The 22,890-nt window shown below is 34.1% G+C and overlaps 1 pseudogene; it reads right to left on the reverse strand.

The window, feature by feature from the left end:
* LOC122910026 overlaps positions 1–22,890 on the reverse strand; it is a 57,241-nt pseudogene that overhangs the window by 16,898 nt on the left and 17,453 nt on the right.

A 22,890-nucleotide genomic window follows, 5' to 3' on the forward strand; every position in this document is an offset into this window, starting at 1 on the left:
AGATGGGATCAGGAGGGAGACAAAACATAAAAGACTCTTAATCTCACAAAACAAACTGAGGGCTGCTGGGGGCAGGGGGGAAGGGAGAGGGTGGTTGGGTCATGAACATTGGGGAGGGTATGTGCTATGGTGAGTGAAGTGTGTAAGCCTGACAATTCACAGACCCATATCCCTGGGGTTAATAATACATTATATGTCAATAAAATAAATAAATAAATAAATAATCTGTATTTTGAACCTCTAAATTGAGTCAGAAAAACAGATTATCAATCATTAAATATTAGTTTAGTACTTTATTGTAGACTGAATAATTCTCTTCCCCCACCCCTAAATTTGAGTCTATCCATAATCTCAGAATGTGATTTTAATTAGAAATGGAGTCTTTAAAGAGGAAATTAAGGTAAAGATACAGATGAGATCATTGTGGAGTAAGATGGACCTAAATCCAATGAAAGTGTCCCTGTAAGAGATAGACTAAGCAGGCACTTAGAGAAGAAGGCTATGTAGACACAGAAACAAAGATTTGAGTTATGCTGCCACAAATTAAGGAACATCAGAAGTCACCAAAAGCTGGAAGAAACAGAAAAGATCTACCTTCAAAGCTTTTGGAGAAATAGTGGCTCTGCCAACACTTTGATTTTGGACTTCCATCCCAGGATTATGAGAGAATACATTTCTGGGTTTTTTTGGCACTAAGTTTATGATTTGTTACGGCATCCCTGGGAATCTACTACCTCTCCTATGACTTAATGTAGAAATATGTGGAAAGATGAAAAACAAAGAGCTGATATTTTCTATCCAACAGAGTTATAATATAATAAGACAAAACTAAAAAATACATAAATAATAACTAACCAAATTTTTCATAATGTCCCAGGTGTTCGTGAACATTCTTCAGGCCATTTCTTCCACCACATAGGAGGAGGACCAAATGCACTGTTCATAGCTCTGTTAAGTGGAGTGGTTTCCCTTCAAAAAAAAATTTTTTTTCTTGGCCTTGCTTGTTTAAGCTGCATTATTATAAAGCTGTTTGCTTTCAACCAGTACCAACATCATGAGCTAAACCATGTGTGAACCAGGCCAAATTTATTTCTCCTGTGATAACTCATCATAAGCAAACCCTGAGGATGCCAACCCCAGTGTAAGTTGATGGAAAAGTTTCTGTAAGAGTTATGTGACTAGGTAGTCTGGGCCATGTTCATGTAACTTAACTTGTGCCCTCTTGGGCTCAGGCCCAATCCTGAATGTAATATTTCTGTATGAACCAGCTTTAGGACTACATAAATCTAATGATATTGACTTATGATGAGAAGCATCAGCCACATATACACTTGATAAGTGACAGGGCATTCCATCTCTACTAGGATCTGTTTGTATACAAGGAGCTGCTTCTCAAATGGTGAGTGACATGCTGAAGTGTCCTAACGTAATCTAGACCTCACTCAAAACTGACAGCATTTTGAGGCCCTCAACAGAAAACAAACAAACAAACAAACAAACAAAAAAATCAGAACAGTATTTTCTTAGTGTATATATTTTGACTTCAGAATCTAAAATGGCTTACCAGATGCAGTGCCTCTGTCTAAATTGTATAATTAATTTATATATAAATTACATATAAATTATAACAATTTATGAGGTGTAATTCACTGCCTTTACATTAAAAGGGAAGTTTTAGGAAACCTCGGATGACTGGTCTCCTAAAAACTTCAAGTTGTATCAATATGACAGTCCCCTAAATTTGTGTATGTTCATCTTTCACCCTGTGGCACATATATATTTTACAATATACACAGAACACTTGCTATTTCTTTTTTTAAATTGTCTAATTAGCATTATCTCATCAATATAGTGGGTCGACATGATGTTTTCTGGAATGTCAAAAGTATCAGATCCCTGCAGACTGTAATGTGACAGAGAATAAAAGTAATGTAACCTTGGGAAAGAAGGTCAATTCTTTTTTCTACTGATCTTTTTACCAAAGAGCATAAATTTTGAAGCTTCCTACTAATAGAGATTGTAAAGAATGCATTCATCAGATCAATAACACCAAAGCAAATGATGGAGGCAGTGCTGATCTGATATAAATATGCATCATCTGGCATTAACAGCTGCTACAATCAGAACTACTCTTATTTATATTCATGGTAGTCCACCATCATCCACCATGTTCCACAGTTTTTTTTCAGGGGCCAGAGAGTAGATGAATGGGGTTGAGACAGAGACAACCACTTTTACCTCTTTTAAGTCTTAGAAGATAAGTGTTAGAAGTCTAAAATGTTGCCCTCCTCCCTTGATGACCTATTAATTCTGATTTATTTTGTTGGTTAGAGAAGTGGGCGGTTTCAAGAGTTCCTCTCAGTCCCTTAGCATAATGGTTCTCATTTCTGTATTATATCAATTCATTTTACCTGGCCTACCAATTATGGACTGGGGGTTACAGAAATATTTATACAGTGAACCAGTGAATACTGTGGTTGGACTGCATGATGAATTTGGACAGAGCTTTATATAACATCTAGGTTCTTTTCTACCTCACTCTAACAAAAAACAAACAAACAAACAAACGAACAACAACAACAAAAAAACTACAGTAGGCTTTTTGGTCTTTGATAAAGTGTATGTCCTAGAAATATCTGGATATGTCCCTTTTCTCAAAGTACAGTTTTCCTGTAACTGGCTACAGGAGGCTTTAAAAACTATTGAGAAGTAATTGTTAGATATACTTACGGTGGTACTGTACAACTTTTCAAGAGGACTCATTTTCTCATAATGATTGGACTGTAACCCTAATAATTGATTTAAATCCAAAAACTAACTGAAGAATTTTAATTCTCTACTGTGACAAAGGACATCAGCCTTCCAATCTTCAGTACTAGACTTTTACCACTAATACAAGTCAAGCAACAATCCTCTTTTAGTCTTCTGACCCTTTTACAATTGTCTGCTAAGACAATTCTGGCATCTTTATTTTATTTACCATAAACCATCATTTAACTGCTGTCTTTAACTGGACATCTCAGCAACATATCAACACCGGCATGTGGTCCATGCTGGGACATAAACTCCTGAGTCACAAAGGAATCAATAATTTCTCTCCTATTCAGACTTACACTCTATATTCCCTTGTCCAATACCTTCAAGATCAAATTCCATATATGTTCATTCAAGTTCTGTCAGGGCAAGTCTTACAATTCTCTGGTATATCTACTATTTCTTCACAAAAATGGAATTACATTGTCCCTCAGGCTGTGCTGTGACTTGATCTTAGTTATTGGCTTAGAGACAATGAACAGAAGTCGAGGAGAATCTTGAGGAGGACAAGCATCAATTTCTAAGCCCATACAGGATTTCTAAATTATGGAGGGGTGTGTGAGGAGAGAGGCTTCTCTTTCAGTGGGTTGGGGGTTACATCTATCAATACAGAAATTCAAAAGAAAAATTATGGGCTCATGAATCTTAGGTCATCTTTCAAATATCTTCATCCTCAGTAAGTCTCAGAGTCTTAATCTTTTCCTATCAGGGAGTTGAATTAAACTTAAGAGACCTGTAAATGTTATGCATTCAGTATCCTCTGTAACTCCACTACCCTTACAATGAATTCCCAGGCCTAATTTTCAGCCTAGTTAATCCTGTAGGATATAATGTCTTCAAATGCTGCTGTGGAAGCCTTTTGACTTTTATAGTATGCCTTGAATTTTAAGTGCCAGAATTTGAATATGTCCTTTGTTTTTTTAAAGGCTTCCAAGCCATATATATATATATATATATATATATATATATATATTTACAATCTTATAATTAGCACTTACCCCATTTCTTTTAGTACCCCACTACAACATAAGCCTATATACTTAAATACCTGGCTCTAAAACCAATCACTTCCAGGTAAAAGAGTACTAATTGTGACACAACCACATTCCCGAGGTGGTCATCTTTCTGATTACCACTAGTAATATAATCTTAGCATCACCATGTGGCAGAGGAATTAGTGACACATTTCTATCATGCCAAACTCAACCTTGGATTTTTCAGTGCCACATCTGATTCAAAATATGCTATTTTTGGTTACCCATAGAGAGCAGAGCCAGAAGCAATGGTTTTTATGAAGTCAGTTTATTTTGGAAAGTAATTCAAAGATGAGATAAGGGAATGTAGAGAGACTTAAAAGAAAAAACAAACAAAGAAACAACTAATCCAAGGGTGCATTATTGAATTGGTCTTCCCTGTTGCCAACAGGGGGCTCACTCTGCTGTGACCTTCTGAAGAATCCTGTAAAATACACATGTAGTTGTACCATTAAAGCACTAAAGAGGAGAATACTTAAGAGGCAGTTAAATCCTAAGCAAAAAGTTAAAGGTCTGAAGTACAACAGATCTAAGGTGTTGTCAAGTTACACTTACCACAGATGGTAACCATGGCAAATTCTGGAATGAAATGTAGTTCTGAAGCACTGGTTCCCAAACTTCATTGTACATTAGATTCACCAGGAGGGCTTGCTAAAACACATATTTCTTGGCTCCACCCCAGAGCTCCTGATTTATTAGGTCTGTGATACAGACTGAGAATTTTAACAAGTTCCCTGGTGATGTTGGTCTTGATGCTCCTTGAGACCACTATCTTAGAGTATGTAAGGTGAAAACAAGAGTTATCTGATATGAAAATGTACAACTTTTTTAAAAAGTTTATTTTAGAGAGAAAAAGAGAGAGAGCATGAGTGGGCAGGGAGGCAGAGGGAGAGAATGTTTAAGCAGACTCCCTACTGAAAGTGGAGCTCAATACCACAACCATGATGAGATCATGACCTGAGCCTAAACCAAGTGTTGGATGCTCAACGGGTGGAGCCACCCAGGTGCCCTGAAAATACACAATTACTTTAAGCAAGATCATCAATGAACACACATAAGTAAATGGGGTGTAAGAGGCACAGAATATGTACAAATCTGTGCATTGGTTATTAATTGAAAAGATACCATATATAGTTGCTCTCAACTATATATCTCCTGAAGGATACTATTTGGTCAGGTGATTAGATTTCGTATCATTAACAATGGAACCTACTGATATTATGTGACTTCTAATATGATTACATAGGGATGACCAAGTATTATTGTAACCAAAGTATAACTTTTTTTTAAGATTTTATTTATTTATTTGACAGACAGAGATCACAAGTAGGCAGAGAGGCAGGCAGAGAGAGAGGAGAGGAAGCAGGCTCTCCGCTGAGCAGAGAGCCCAATGTGAGGCTCGATCCCAGGACCCTGGGATCATAACATGAGCCAAAGACAGAGGACTTAACCCATTGAGCCACCCAGGCGCCCCCCAAAGTATAACTTAAATCTTATGAGGAAGACGATTGGCCTGCATTCTTAAACATACACATCAGGTAAGGCAAAAAGTGGAGAATACTACTCTATAAAAAAGGCACCAAAGAAACAAAACAATAAAGTCAATATGTTAATCTTATTTTTAATAAAGATTTTATTTATTAATATGTCAGAGAGAAAGAAAGAGAAAGAGAACACAAGCAGGGGGAGTAGCAGGCAGAGGGAGATTCAGGTTCCCCACGGAGCAAGGAGCCCAATGTGGGACTTGATCTCAGGATGCTGGGATCATGGCCTGAGTTGAAGGCAGATGCTTAACATACTGAACCACCCTGGCAGCCCTCAATATATAAATCTTGGTTAAAACCTGAGAGGAAGAAGGACAGATGAAAAGGAGGCTGTTGGTATGATTAGTTAAATTTTAAAGACCTTATTTTAATTTATATTATAGTACCAATGCTAATTTTGTTTATATGATAATTTTTTGTAACTTTATAGAAGAATACTTTTGTTCTAGGTAACACACATAGAAATATTTACAGGAGGTATGCCTGGATAGTGCAGTCAGTTAAGCATCTGACTCTTGGTTTTAGCTTGGGTCTTCATCTTAGGGTCCTGATGTCAAGCCCCATGTGCTTCAGTTTCTTTCTCCATCTCCTTCTACCTCTCCTCCCCATTCTCCCTCTCTCTAAAATAAAAATAAATAATACTTGAAAAAAATAAGTATTACAGGAGAAAGACCATGAAACCCTCAATTTACTTTTAGATATTTGCACAGAAGTAGTAAATATATATATATATGTCAAACTACCAACAATTAGCAAATCTAGGTGAATGATATATAGATGGTGATTACAAAATTCCTTCAATTTTCTATAGGCTTGAAATCTTTGAAAATAAAATTAATTGGGAAAGATACAAGTTATGACATGATGAGCACCATAAAATAAACCCCAGAAACACTCTGAAAGTATTCAAAGGAGTAAGAAATAATTCCTAGAATGAAAAATTGGAGGAAATTTCAATAAGACTGACACATTTGTATTGGGTCTTGAAATTATAGAATTTAATACAGAAGACCTGGAAAAGATAGATACTCCATGGAGAATAATGATGTGAACCAAACATAAAAAGATAATTTTCATCATTATTATTATTATTACTACTATTAACAATAATAGCTACATCTCATAACTAATGTGTTCAAAACACTTAAGGATTAAAAATAAATTGAGATCGGGCGCCTGGGTGGCTCAGAGGGTTAAGCCACTGCCTTCGGCTCAGGTCATGATCTCAGGGTCCTGGGATCAAGTCCCGCATCGGGCTCTCTGCTCAGCAGGGATCCTGTTTCCTCCCCTCTCTCTCTCTCTCTCTGCCTGCCTCTCTGCCTACTTGTGATCTCTCTCTGTCAAATGAATAAATAAAAAATCTTTAAAAAAAAATAAGTTGAGATAAATTAGCCAGTACCTTGAAAGAATTAGTAACAGCTTTTTTAAGTTACATTAGGTGAGGATAATATATTATTTATAAACACAGGAATAATTTAACCATCATCCAGGTAGACTATGACTAGCCCTCAAAGAAATCCCAAACATATCATAAGTCAATGAAGTTAGAAATAGTGTTGAGTGGGTCAGTTAGTATTATCCTAACACTAGTTTACCTTTGCAAAGTACAGAATCTTATCTTTAATTAATATCAATCTTATAATCATGGTAGGTTATATATGCCCTTAGGGAATAATTTAGTAATAAATGAATATTAGATAAATTTACTTGAAGATCTCGAGTTGTTTGTTTAACATATTAGTCCAAAATATTATCAAGAACTGTAACCATCAATTGAAAGAGAATTACTCTATTTTTAAGAAAAATCTCTCCATCAAAAATGTAGTCATTTTAATAAAAATACCTTCAAAGATACTAATGATAGATCTTTAAGATCTTGGATCTTATTTTGGGGGGCAAAGATGTATAATTCAGCTGGTTTCTAAGGATAGAAAAACATAGTGTATTTGAGTCCAGATTGTAGCGTCAGTATAGTATGTGTTCGTATCCTAAATCTGCAACAGTTTTGCTGGGTATCCGATAGCATGGTTCTCATCTTTAAGATAAGGATATAACACTAAACTCATTCACTTGGGTAAAGATTTAATGGATTAGGACATGATTCTCAGCACAGAGTAAATACCCAATAAGTAATAGTTACTTTTATCATGTTGTATCAGTTAGGTATTGGTATTGAGGATAAAAAACAATAATAATAATAAAGCAACATTAAGTTCAATGATATAAGAAATCATTGTTCATTATTTTACCTCATGAGAGATGAAGGTGGGAATAGTCTAATCTCAACTGGGTTTGGCTGAAGTCTTGAATCACATGGGGAGATGAACAACTTCGCTCTGCTCCTCACATCTTTTCCTTCTCCTGGAACAAATGAGATAGACTGGGGCGGTGGGGGGATTTTTTTTTTTTCTTTTTTAATAGAGATAAAAATCACAGAAGAGGAAAAATTCAAATTGTATAAGTGTTTTCAAGCCTGCTAGAATCCCATTGACCAAACCAGGTCACATAGCTGAACCTATTGCCCAAGTTACATGACAAAAATTAATCAGGAGAGTCTAGAATTGCCATGTTTACAATCTACCTAAGAAAATAGAGATCTGTTTACCTTGAGAGCAGAAACTTTTATAACACATTTGATATATTCAAGCATATGAAGTCTTGGGAATCATTAAGGTTTTTGTTTTTGTTTGTTTGTTTGTTTTTGGTAATCATAGAACACTATGTGATACACTAGCTTGTTCTTAGCTTTTTTGTTTTTTTCCACACCATATGTACTCTTGTGCTCTCAGTATGAGAGCTCTGAAAAATATGCATAGGAGCAGGAAGAATTCTAGTGCTGTGAGGTAAAGCGGCTTCTTTAATGCATGTTTCCTGCCTCTGATTGTGAAGGCAGTTAGTATTTTGGTGGTGGAACTGATCAGCTTCTTAGGTTTCCAAAGAAAATTGCATTAGTCTGCTTGGACCACTGTAATAAAATACTGCACGGTTAAAAACCAGAAATTTATTTTCTCCTAGTTCTGGAAGCTAGAATTCCATCATTAAGGTGCCAAAAAATTCAGTTTCTGGCAAGGGTTCTCTTCATGGCTTAAAGATAACTGGCTGCCTTCTCATTAAGTTCTCACATGCCCTTTCCTCTTTCCTCTCCTACACAGGGAGAGAAAGAGTTAGTTCTCTGGAGTCTCTTCTTATCAGTGACATTAATCCTATCAGTACAGTGGGGCTAAATAGTTGGAACAGAGTCTAAACCCTGCTTTTATCAGTTCTCACTGCAGCCCAGCTCACTACAAATTGCAAAGACATAGTTACAAATGGATGGTTTCAAGTCCATTCAAGCAGCATCATGCCACAACATTTTTTAAATTATATTTTGTAAGTGCATGCTCATTGTGCCAAAGTAAGGGAAGAAGGAAAACTAAATTTGAATGTCACATTTTTAAGGCATAGTAGAATAAGCATAATTTTATTATCAAATTAGATGGCATTGAATTCCTAAAGGGCTAGAATCATGCATACAAGATAAGTATTTTTAACCACACTGCTCCAATATTTTTCCCTGAAGAAAGCGGCCCAGACAGTATTATGTTTATATTAAAACAGTACTATGCCTCTGCTAAAAGTCAACATTACTAGACTAAGCGCTCATTGTAATATTATCAATAGGAAAGCAATGGTCAAATAAATTAGAAAATTTAAAATGGAATAGCTCAACACTGCAGAATTTCTTTACAAATGAAGGTAGGAAGGGAAAAAGGAAGGTAGGAAGAAAGGTAAGAAGAGAAGTAAAGAAAGCTGCAAATAAATTTCAAAATGGTTCTCATGAATTAATTTGAACCAGCTCCCACACACCATTTCTAATCCCATTAAAAGTTATCAGCACCTACCAGAATGCTAGAAGTCGTAAATTATCTTTGAATTAGTGGGATGGAATTATGGCTGATTAGTTTTTACTTTCAAATTTGACTAGAAGTATCTATTTCTTTTAGAGTCTGGAAAGAAAATGTTAAACTATTACTAGGGATTTCTCCCTTAAAAACAATAGTAGCAAAAAAGTTTTCAAATACTAAATGTCATGGTATATCATCTACCACAATGAAGCAATGTAATTCTTGTTACATATAATGTATATAATGTACCTACAAGATTTTATATTTAACTGTTTCTTTTCCTAGAAATACATTTATAGTTTGAATTTTCAAAACAGATCTGTTGATAATCTTTTAGATTGGTTGTGGTTAGACTGTTTAGCATATTCTCTACATATATATAGATATTTATGAGTAAGGTTCTCTTCACTGCTAAGTGTGCTGTTTATAGAGGTAAGATTTTGTTTTCATGCACAGAGAAACTGCTGTTTTCAGTCACTAGCTATAGGTACTCTGAAGTATAATTTCTAGGCATTTGGTTTTAATCACAAGGGAACAATTACAGTGGAAAGACAGGCACAAATTTCAGTAATCTAACTTGATTTTCATAAATCTAGATAACAGGAGAAAGCCAAATTAAGGTTTTGTGTTGACCATCTGAACATAAATAAATAAATAATTTAAAAAAGTAAAATTAGTCAAATGTTCTCTTAAAGATAAGTGTTTGTTACATATAGATTATAAGGTCACAGAAAAAAAATCTCTACAGAACCAAAGTGGGCAGGTTGGTAACAAGACAAACCTAGTTTCTCTTACAAACAACAACAATAATAATAATAATAATGATATAAATTAAGGGTCTTCTTGTTTACTTTTCTGATACTTAAAAATACTGTGATCCAGGGGCACCTGGGTGGCTCAGTGGGTTAAAGCCTCTGCCTTCAGCTCAGGTCATGATCCCAGGGTCCTGGGATCGAGCCCCATATCGGGTTCTCTGCTCAGCAGGGAGCCTGCTTTCCTCTCTCTCTCTCTCTCTGCCTGCCTCTCTGCCTACTTGTGATCGCTGTCAAATAAATAAATAAAAATTTAAAAACAGACAAACAAACAAACAAAAAACAGAAACACTGTGATCCAGGGCACCTCGGTGCCTCCATAGGTTAAAGTGTCTGCCTTAGGCTAAAGTCATAGACCCCCTGCTGAGCAGGGAACCTGCTTCTCCTGTCCCCTCTACTGCTCCCTCTCCTGCTCCCTGCCCCACTACCTCTGCCACTCCCCCTGCTTGTGCTCTCTCTTTCTCAAATAAATAAAATAAAATAAAATTAAATTAAATTAAATTAATTTTTTTTTTCTATTTTATTTATTTGAGAGAGAGAGACAGTGAGAGAGAGCATGAGCGAGGAGAAGGTCAGAGAGCGAAGCAGACTCCCCATGGAGCTGGGAGCCTGATGTGGGACTCGATCCCGGAACTCCAGGATCACGCCCTGAGCCGGAGGCAGTCGTCCAACCAACTGCGCCACCCAGGCTAAATTAAATTAAAAACACTGTGATCCCAAAGTTCTATGTGTTTATTATTTGAATGGATTATCATACTTCCTACTATCTCCTTGACCATAATTTTAAACTTAGTGAGTGTAATTGTATTAACACTGGATTCCCAGACTGCAGCATAGTGCCTAACACAAAAGAATACCTAATGAATATATTTAATCTGTCCATTGTTCTAATAAGTATTTGACAGCCTAGCATAGTGCAGGTGCTATAAGAAACAAGACAATGAACAAGGAGATGAGATTTATGCTTATATTCCAGTGTAAGAAAACAGATAAACAAACATTCTAATAAATAGTGTCTCTGCATCTTGTAAAATTTTTATGAGAAATATGAAATAGAATAATACCAGGTGGGATGAAAGACTTGACATGATGTTAGAAGTATAAACTTTGAGTTGATTCTTGAAGGATTACAGTAATTCATACAAGCTAGGTAGGTATAATTGGCACCCTTCCTCTTTATTCCCTCAGAAAACAGGCCCAAAGGCCTAAAGTTCTCAAGAAATTTCTGTTCTGAAGTTTCTGAAAATGTTTCAGAGTTTTATTACAATTCAATCAATGTGTTTATTTGACATGAATTTTGTAAAGTAGGATTTTAAAAACTAAATCTGAATTTGTAAAAGAAAAGAAAAATATTTACCAAATCTCACACACACACACTAAAGGAAAAAAAAAAGTTTTGAGCACAATTCAGACATTCAGACTTAGATGATTCTTTCTTTTATCTACTAGAGAATGCATTTTCTCATTACTATAGGTAATATACAAAATACATTTGTCATTACTATAGGTAATATACAGTATACTATTAGACTCAGGGGAATATACAGGTTTTCCATTGGTGGAAGAATTTGGAAGTTTCAGAAAACTGATTCAAAATTACAAATATAAGGTGATTAGACTCCCTACCAGGGCCTCAGAGGAACCTTTTCAAGTTACGGCCACCAAAGCATATATTTCATTTACTTCATGGTAAGGTTGTCAGATTTAGCAAACAAAATACATAATGCCCAGTTAAATTTTAATTTCAGATAGGCAAAGAATACTTTTTAGGATAATTATATCTCAAATAGTGCATGGAACATACTTAATCTTAAAAAACAAAACAAGTGTTGTTCACCTGAAATTCAAGTTTAACAGTGCTTCTTTTATTTTATCTGTTAGTGTCATGGGGATTTGGTAAATCTCTTCATTATTGGAGAGAGCAGCATGCACAGAGAAATATCTAAACCAGAGGGGAGGGATTAGGAGAGATTAGAGAAGAATCTTGTTTTGAAAGACCATTCTCGTTAGGTCTCCCATCTTTTTGTACACTTAGGCATTAACATCTAATATACTCCAAACTACTTTTTCAAAGATGTTTGTATAAACAAGCAGTCGGAAGGGAGATCTTTCTTTTCCTTGAGCTGATTTGCTTATATTCTGGGGCAATAAAGATAATGAATGTCTCTTTCCAGAGGGGGATAAGGGATAGGTTTTGACTGCATTCTCTTAGATGATATTAGGTCTTTTGAATAAATGTTCCTCCACTGCAACACATCCCCACTCACTAACTACCTGTTGCTAGAGTACTAAATGAATTCTGTTTGACATAGCATGCAACACCGTCTCTAAGCACAACCCTTTAAAATTTCTCCTAATATGTTAATTTGTGCTCCAGTAAAATCAAACTCTATGTAACACATACATACGAAAAAGCACTCTACTGCTGTGAATAATCATCTTGACTTGGCTACTAATGCTGTCACTTCCTTTTATTGAACAGTCTAAAACAATGAAATGGCAAACAACAAAAAATCAGAGGCCTGATTTCAGGTATTGATAGTGTGGCAGATAGCTTAGGCTATTCTGGGTTTTCATTTGTTTTTTGTATATAAGTCCTGTGTCTCTTCTTAGATAAATAGCATAAATTCAGATACATATTATAAATTCGTGAAGTCCCAGTACTAGCATTGCAAATTACATGTGAAAAATATTTATTTGAATGTGTTCTTCCCCTTTGCTGTAATACTTGTCAACTTGCTACAAAGTTGAGAACTTGTTTCCAAGCTCCCAAACTGGTTGTCTCAAGCACCTCAACACAAAAAACGTACATCTAAGAGGAGAAATTCCCTTATTTATTTGATTGGTTTTTAAATTTCTTAAAACTCTCCACATCCAGGGAACTCTCAACATACAACCTTTTAAACAAAGGTTGATTCTCCTGGAAGAGATGCAGAAAAGCCTTTTTACCTCCTTTCCTAAGGTTCTCGTCATAAAAATTCTCTCAGGCCCTGAAGAGTACAATAGCAAATGGCCTGTTTCAGGAATCTCACCTTGAATAGGGTGAATCTTAAATTTCCCAAAACCTCTAAGAACTAAACCACCTTTTTGTCTCTTTTATACCTGGTATGTCGTTAATTTTCTAGTCTAAAGAAAGACATCCCCACATACACAGAGCAAATCAGTGTCAGAGCACAACTGACTTTGTTCCCCAAGACCCAGTATGATATTTATCATTTTATCAATTTGTTTACCTTTGAAGTGAGTACTTTTAGATTTGTCTGTCACTATGATCATTGTTATCATTATCATAGAATGTCATCCTTCCCAGAGCAAATATCATCACACTCTAATGGCCAGCCATTGCCTTCTGCAATGGAAAAAAAAAAATGAAGATACTGTTTACTTCAGTGGTTTCTAATTAACCCTTAAGGCTGCCTCTGGTTTAATAATTGACCACTGCTCAGTAAACTGATCTTTCATAGTAGTCACAGTATTTCACAACACTATCAAATGTATTAAACTAAGTTTAGTGATTATAAATCATAGACTTATTTTTTTCCATAATCTTTATGGTACACACATAAAACTAATCACAATCTAAATCTAGTTCTCAGTTTTCCTATCCTGCATTTAGCTCTTTAATTTAGTTGCAATTCCTGAAAACAAAACAACAACAAAAAAGGAATGAGACGTTTGACTTAACTAAATTAAAAGAAAAACTCAAATTTGGACACAGAAGTAGAACTCAAGTTGATGTACATGGCCATATACTGTCTTCTACACTATATGTAGTTGATAATACTTTTTTATATCACCCAAAGTTTCATTCTGAAGTGTCATTGTGCAAGAATCATACTTTGTGTCATAGAACAAAACATAAACAAACTGAGCAAGAATGCCCAGGGATCATCTCCTACCCATGCCAAAAGATTTAAATGCATAGGTAAGTAAGTGAGTAAGTAAATAAGTAAATAGTTCCACTTATGACTGCAACTCTGCTGACATCTGCATGAATAATATTCAGTAGCTCACAGAGTTGAGGTAGGAAATGAAATGTAGAGTGAAATTTGCCAAAGACCAGTATTTCTAATGTTTAGCAAGGATGGACCTAATATATTTAATTAAAAAAAAACTCACAAAATATTATTTTCCTATTTATTTTAATTTGAAATAAGAATAATACATGAGTTCTGAAAAATGATCATATGGGTCTTTAGTTTCATTCATACTGACCTATACTATAATTTATTCCTTAATTTTAAATCACACATTTTCCTTCACTATTTTACAATCATGGTGCATGAAAACTGAGTGATGTGTATTGCCTCCATTATAATTATTCAGTGGTGATTCTTTATTTTTAGTTTTAGTTTTATTAAGTAGGTTCTATGTTAGGCATGGAGGCCAACATGAGGTTTGAACTCAAAACCTTGAAAGCAAGACCTAGGCTGAGACAGAGAGTTGGATGCTTAACTGACTAAGCCACCCAGGTGCCCCTAGTTCTTTATTTGTAAAACCAGGTGTCAACTATTTTGTTAATTATATTTATTACTATATAATTATAAAATTATATAACTGCATAATTATAAAATTAAATAATCCAGGATAATATATTTTTATGCTCTGAAGAATATTCTTTTCAATCTTTATGTTCACACCAGATGGAAAGGATTATATATCTGTTTTTTAAGTATCTATATGTGTTCCAATTATTTCAAAAATTTCTGGTAGAAACATGGTGACATAGTTCAGCATCTTTCTCTTTATTCTCCTAGAAAATACAAAAAAGCAACAACAAGAACATGAGAAACAACCAAAGAAACCTTGATAAGTTAATTAAACAACAACAACAACAACAACAACAAGACATCAAAACCCTTCAGATTTTACAATAAGCATAAGCGTTACTGAAAACAATGAGATCTGATTCAAAGTCATGAGGAAAGAATTGAAAGAAAGAAGTAGGGAGAGAGGTGAGCTAGCTCAGCTGCATCAAATCCTACAAGTACTGGAAATACTTTCAAGAGCACGCTTTCTAGTGCAAAACATGTTTGTCATTTGCAATAATGAATGCAGAAACTGGAATGGGCAGGGCTGATCCTAAAAGCACTTTTGCATCAAATTTACTTCAGAAAAGCAAAATTGGGGGCCTTCCCAAAGAATCATACAGAAAATGTAAATCTACCTAGAGTAACAAGGCCACTGTGCTCTCCACACAGAAACTTCTTGAAAATTACTAGTTTGTGAAAAATGTTCTTATTAAATTATGAGTTTAAAAAAAATGGGTAAAAAAATGGGTATGTATAATCAATAAAATTATTATGAGAAACTGTATGAATGTGAAAAAGCACCAGATCTTATGTCAGATGAAGAGCATTTACTTAGAAAGCTGTTGCCAAGAAGCAAGAAAAAATAATCATATGCTTACAATTAAGTAAACAAATAAAACAAATAAAGCTCAATTAAATCCTCACTTGTATAACAAAAAAATTGTAATTCAGAAACATTAAATCCATAGAAGAGAACGTAATAAAAATAAACAAAAAATATATGAAGCACTCAATAAAGAAGGAAGGGAAAATCACTAACCTACAAACTTGAGGAAGTCCAAGGAAGAAATATATTCCCTAGATTTTTATCTTGATGAATATTAAATTGGTGTATTAACAGTAATGGCTCATGAATAAATTGAACCATTAAAAAGAAAACAGAGGGTAGATATAAACCAAGGACAAATTAAGTATTTAATAAGAGTGGGATGTGAAATCAGTGGAGAAAAGATGGAAAAATAAATAAATCCTATTTGTAAACATTGGTAGCTCTCTGCAAAACAAACAAATAAATGAAAATCTGTATATGTCACCTCATTCATGGATAAATGAATGAATGTTTATCGTATGTTTGAAATGATACAAATGATGTTTGAATCATACAAATGTTGATTATAAATGTTTGAATGATACAAATGAAATACTAATCATTAAAGTACTGAAAGAAAATATAGGAGAAACATCTTCTATGAACTTGGAGCATGAAAATAATTTTCTAACTGTGACTCAAAACCCAAAGAGCAAAATAAAATATTTATATATAAAGCTAGAAAGCATTTTGAAATTCTGATTGAAAAAATAATTAAACATGATTTGACTGACAAACTGGGAAAATTATTGGCAATTTTATCCACAACTATAGGCAAATCTCCATATTATATGTTCTAATAATAATTTTGATAGAAAAATGGATTAAGGATAAATGGACAGATGGTTAAGCATCTGCCTTAGCATGATCCCAGGGTCCTGGGTTCAAGTCCTGTACAGTGTTCCATGCTGGGCGGGGAGCCTGCTTCTCCTCTCCTGCTGCTCCCCCTGCTTGTGCTCTTTTGCTCTCTTTGTCAAATAAATAAAATAAAAATAAAAATAAAAATAAAAAGATAAATGGACAACTCTAAAAAAAGTTTTAAACAAAATAAGTTCACTTGCTCTCAAAATTTTGAAAATATGCCTATCTTCACTCTTAATAAGAAAAATAAATATTAAAACAATACAATTTCTACTCTTCAATTTAACAAAAATCCAGAAGCTTGAAAACAATCAGTTGATAACGTGTGGAGAAATAGATAATCTCATATATGGTGGATTAGGGTGTAAATAATATACCTTCTATTAAGACAATTTAGAAATATACATCAAAATTTAAAAATATTTCCACACTTAACTCTGATATTTTACCTAAAGGAGTTCATCTTATAAATATACATAAACTTAAAAGAAATATGATACAAATATTACCTTTTGAAACTATTATAATGTCAAAATATTGGAAATCAACTTGATTATCAATTTTTAAATTATTATGGTATTTTCATTTAACAAAACATTGTTTTGTTGGAGAAAGTTCTCAGACTTCTAGTGAGAAGATATCTCACATATACAATAGGATATTATACTTTTGGGGATTTTCAAATTTGCTTATAAAACATAAACTCATGAGAAATATTAAAAAATAATGGTTAAGAAAAGTTATGTATGGAGAAGTAGTTGAGTTGGTAATGAAGAACAGGAACTAAGGAGACAGGAAATTTTTTTCATTATATTTTCTACATAGAATGTGTAATTCCATAATTCCATTATTCCTGTATCCATTAACCAGTATTCTACATGGAAGAGTCCTTTGCCATTACTATTAGTAGTAATAGTAGTAATATTATCTTATTATCTCTATAGACTTGTGTTTTACTTTTTTAAAATGTATAATTATTTATTAACATCATTGCATACTTTACATATCACATGTGAAATACATGAATGGATTTTTTGGATTTATTTAAAAAAAATCAAAAGTAATAAGAAATAACGAAGAAAAAAGATAATTGAATATAATTAAACTTAAATTTCCTATTTGTCAAATCTAACAAATAAACTTAAGAATGGTATATTTAATAGAAAGAAATTAAGAAACATTACAAAGTAATTATTATCATTTTCTATGTTACCTTAAAATATTTCTTCTCTAATGACATTTTGAAATGATTGTTTTGTATCTTAGTATATTTCTAACAACTTAATAAGTGAAAAGTTTGGGGCGCCTGGGTGGCTCAGTGGGTTGAGCCGCTGCCTTCGGCTCAGGTCATGATCTCAGAGCCCTGGGATCGAGCCCCGCGTGATCTCAGAGTCCTGGGATCGAGCCCCGCATGGGGCTCTCTGCTCAGCGGGGAGCCTGCTTCCTCCCCTCTCTCTGCCTGCCTCTCTGCCTACTTGTAATCTCTGTCTGTCACATAAATAAATAAAATCTTAAAAAAAAAAAAAGTGAAAAGTTTTATTAACATTGAAATTATGCATGCTCAAATATCAAAAAACACTTCCTTGTATAAGAATGCTGCCTAATATATGCAGAAATGATGGAATTATCAATTAGGAAATGCCAGCATATATTCTATATAAAATATTGACTATTTGAAACAAAAATGCTAAAAATGAGAAAGTTTAATTACAAAGTGAGTAACTTTTTTTGTTTTAGTGGGTATATGTCTAGAAAAGGCAACTCTCAGTTTTAAAAATTATGAAAATCAATTTAATATTAATTAACTAACTCTTCGCTTACCAAATACTTTCAAGAAATGAAATTCAGAAATTTAAATGTCATAGTTTCCTTCTCTTGCTTTATTGTAAACATATCAATATAGAATTTTATGGTAAAAAAGCAAATGATAAAACCTGATTTCTTATGTAAAGTATGCAATCTGTTTTAGTTTTCCTTATTTTGATTTTCTTTTGCATTTAAAAAAAACTTTCCCACACTTCTGTTTGAAAAAGCTCAAACCTATAAGAAAGGTGGATTTAAAAAAAAAGCAAAAACACTTTAAGTAGCTTTACCAATATTTGAGTGCAATTTTACACTCAGAGCACTTTTCAGTTCAGGATCACATATTTTAAATACTTAACAGACACATGTGGCTAATAGTTACCAAACAATCAGATAGGGCATGGGAAGTAAACAGATGTGGAGAGAAAGTACAAAGAGGTGATACATAATTTGCATTCCTGTGGGTGAACAATTTTCCATCCTGTCTGAGTCTCTACAAGCAGTTTCATGAAAATTATTTCACAACTGTCAACTCGGGGAAGAAAGGAGGAAAGAAGTTACCCATCAGTCCCCATCATCCACTCATCAAGGGTGTTAACATCCCCACAGGGATTAAATGCTCTTGTGTTTTGGCTGCGAATGCATACATGTGTGTAGAGTGCAGTCCCTTGGCATGCCTTTCTTGCATGAAGCAGTCCTGAAGGGAAAGGGCTTGGTCTAAGTAAAGCACTGTACAATTTTACTTGCACAAAACTAGGCAAAGTTTATATGAAACTGGTCACCACTCACTTAACTAAATGGTAGTAAATAGTAGGGCAAAAGGATTTTGAAATACTGTACAAATATTGTTTTGTTTTCCTGAAACAAGGTATGCTTCCAAAGTGAATTCAAGTTCAAGCCCTTCCAGAAAAAAAAAAAGAAAAAAAAGAGACACCTACTAAATTATTCATATTACGTTTAGTATATGTATATAAAACATACTATGTTTTCTAAACTTTGACCTTCTTATGAATGTATAAAGATTTCAGGGCAAAATTTATGTGAGACTCACAGGTAAATGTTTATTCCACCCCATACCAACCATTCTTCACATCGCTTCAAGTCTCACCATCTACAAGCACATGTGAGTATCTGAAAGCCCTTTCATGCCAAGGATGTGAGGCTCTGAAATTAGGACAGCTGATGATGTGTGACTCCTGACACTTAGTTTAAAAAAAAAAAAAAGGAAATAGTAATAATAGTAAAAACACTTAGTTCAACTTATAACACACAATTATGGACAACTAGTATCTTAGCTAATTCAGTGGGCTCAAAGTATTCTCAGTCTTCATTCCTACTTCCATTCTATTTTCCAAAGAACTGATCTAGATTAAAAGCTTTCCAGTCACTTTCAGCAATTATTTCAATTATTATGACCGTTCACAGTTAACAACGATGCATTCATTTTTAAATCTTGTGTGTGTAAGACTTGACTTTTACTAAAGCTGTGTCCACATACTTTTTCATACCCTAATGGAAGTATCTTATGTCAAAAAACTTCAGAATCCTAGAATTCTGCAAGTTTGTAATGTAAGTTTGCTTTGAAGTCTACACAACGCTTACCTATCTCAATTTATTTACTTTTTTTTCTTTTTCCTTTTTTTTTAAATTTTTAAAAATTTATTTATTTTCAGAAAAACAGTATTCATTATTTTTTCACCACACCCAGTGCTCCATGCAATCTGTGCCCTCTATAATACCCACCACCTGGTACCCCAACCTCCCACCCCCCCCCCCCCGCCACTTCAAACCCCTCAGATTGTTTTTCAGAGTCCATAGTCTCTCGTGATTCACCTCCCCTTCCAATTTACCCCAACTCCCTTCTCCTCTCTAACACCCCTTGTCCTCCATGATATTTGTTATGCTCCACAAATAAGTGAAACGATATGATAATTGACTCTCTCTGCTTGACTTATTTCACTCAGCATAATCTCTTCCAGTCCCGTCCATGTTGCTACAAAAGTTGGGTATTCATCCTTTCTGATGGAGGCATAATACTCCATAGCGTATATGGACCACATCTTCCTTATCCATTCGTCCGTTGAAGGGCATCTTGGTTCTTTCCATAGTTTGGCGACTGTGGCCATTGCTGCTATAAACATTGGGGTACAGATGGCCCTTCTTTTCACGACATCTGTATCCTTGGGGTAAATACCCAGGAGTGCAATTGCAGGGTCATAGGGAAGCTCTATTTTTAATTTCTTGAGGAATCTCCACACTGTTCTCCAAAGAGGCTGCACCAACTTGCATTCCCACCAACAGTGTAAAAGGGTTCCCCTTTCTCCACATCCTCTCCAACACATGTTGTTTCCTGTTTTGTTAATTTTGGCCATTCTAACTGGTGTAAGGTAATATCTCAATGTGGTTTTAATTTGAATCTCCCTGAGGGCTAAAGACTGACATTCTTTTTCCTTTTTAGATGTTAGACTCTGAACCTGGGACCCATGATATTTGCAGTCTTGGTTTACGAGTTTAAATAATTATTAGAGATGGGAATATGCTAAAATTATGCTCATAGACCACATTTCTCATTTTAAAATCACATTCCTGTTTCTATGTATCTTTCAGTTTAAACTCAAAACTTGAATAATTGAAACTGAAGTTTTATTTCAATAGTGCCACACCCAACCTCCTGCCAACAAATCAACATTAAAACTTTTGTTCTACTTCTGTCAAGTTCTGTCCTGATTAAGGAGACAGGTATTGCCTATCTAAGCAGAGCTTTTGACATTTAAAGTAACTGAAGAAAACGAGTGTGATTTTTTTTTCAAATGTTTCATGTATATCATCTTTACTTTAAAACCCAAACTGCTTATGCAATGAGGAAGTTCAATCTTTTATAAATTATTAGTGAAAAAATACAGTAGAAGTATTAGCAGCCAGAGTATGAAAATAAAATTGACTGAAACTTACCTATCTTTGAATCACACCCCAACAAATATGAAGTGGCACTTACATTTTAGAGCGAGATAAAATTTTTGTCTATTTTTTTCCTTCAGCTATCTTATCTGAGCAATTAACTCAAAACAAATTAAAAAATGACAAATTTCTAGCAGTATAACTGAACATTTGCCTCAGTATGTCTAAATGAATGAGTATGCGTTTCTGTGGTTAAACCAGGACAACTCAATGGGAAATGAACTTTATGAGAACAAGGATATTCAGAAGTACAGAGTACATGGGATTTGGGGTGAGAAAGAAAACCACAGACCACAAGTTCTATGTAAGCATATCCTTCTTGGTCTTATGCACCACTATATCCTCAGGGCCTAAAGCAATCAATGCAAGTATGATAGGTGCTATGCAAATACTTATTCATAAATGAATTATTTCTTCATCCGATCATTTATTTATTAATTAGTAGACACATAACATGCACAGAGAAGTGCTTTTATAACTTTGTTACTGAAGGGTAGCTTGGAATTTAAAAAAATGAAAAAAAAATACTCTAGACTCATCAGTAATGTCAGTTTTGAGAATAGGCTAGTATATATATTACTATTAAAAAAAGTGGTAATAGAATTCTATCCAAGAATCCATTCTCCAGGCTTTTTGAATGTAGTCAGGTGAGGTATTAATGAAGACAAAATGCTTGAAATTTGTTATTGTATTGCAGTTATAAATACATTTATTCCATCAGGGCATTGGTAAAAAATAATACAGTGACAGAGTGGGGGAAGGTAGAAGGTTGTAGGAATATTAAGGCAATTACAACCACCTAATGATCTTGAGAAGAAACTCCTAAGAAGATCTAATGAGAAGAAACTCCTAAGAAGAAAATGTAGACCAGTTAATCAGCTCTTCAAACTTCTGGCACTGACAGTAACAAAAGAATCCTATCAATATAATATTAGGATAATGTCATGAACTTGGAGCAAGCGGTCAATTCATAGACATATTGAAGGTTTCTTACCAACTAAACTTCTCAAAATATTCCACTAATGAAGTTCACTGTATTGTGACAAAAGTGGTACTGAAATCCTGTTGATTATTTTCTAAAACACCCATTTGAAAATATTCATTATTTTTATTTGTATATGTCAGATTAAAATAATGTATAGGTAAACCACCATCATTAAGATAATCTTTTATAAAATAGAACTCTAGAGGTGCCCCAGAGTTTTAGAAGAGCAGAAGTCTTAAATATATGCAAGCATATTATTTGTAAAGTTTATCAAAAGTCATATAATCCAGTCAAATTCATAATGACAGGAAACAAAAATATAAACTTGGTTTATTCCTTTCTTTTGTAGCTCAGTTTTTACATTGTTTTCTTTGCCTTATAATACCAATTAGGACTGTCTTTGCATTGTTTATTCCTTTTTGCTGTTTGCTATAGGCAACTTTTTAAAAATCTAATTCATCCTATTGCATTTTTAAATTTTTGTTTCTCATTACTTTGATTTAACACTTCTTTAATTGGCTATTAATTTAAAAAGCATAGAATAATCTCTCTCTCTCCTTTTTTTTTTTTTTTTGGAAAGGCTGGTTTTCAATAGAGGGTCTTAGAAATACTCCATGCAGGCATTCTGAGATTCTGAGTCTTGCTAAAGAGAAAATTATTTTTTCACTAATATATGCATTATTATAGAAATTAACAGTTAAGCCTTTAGCTTTATATGCCAATGACACAAATGTCTAAATGCTTTGTGTCAGACACTCTTCCCCATGAATTACCCTCTAATAGCTGATACCTGAG

Source organism: Neovison vison, chromosome 6, assembly GCF_020171115.1.
Source record: "Neovison vison isolate M4711 chromosome 6, ASM_NN_V1, whole genome shotgun sequence".
Classification (NCBI taxonomy): Eukaryota; Metazoa; Chordata; class Mammalia; order Carnivora; family Mustelidae; genus Neogale; species Neogale vison.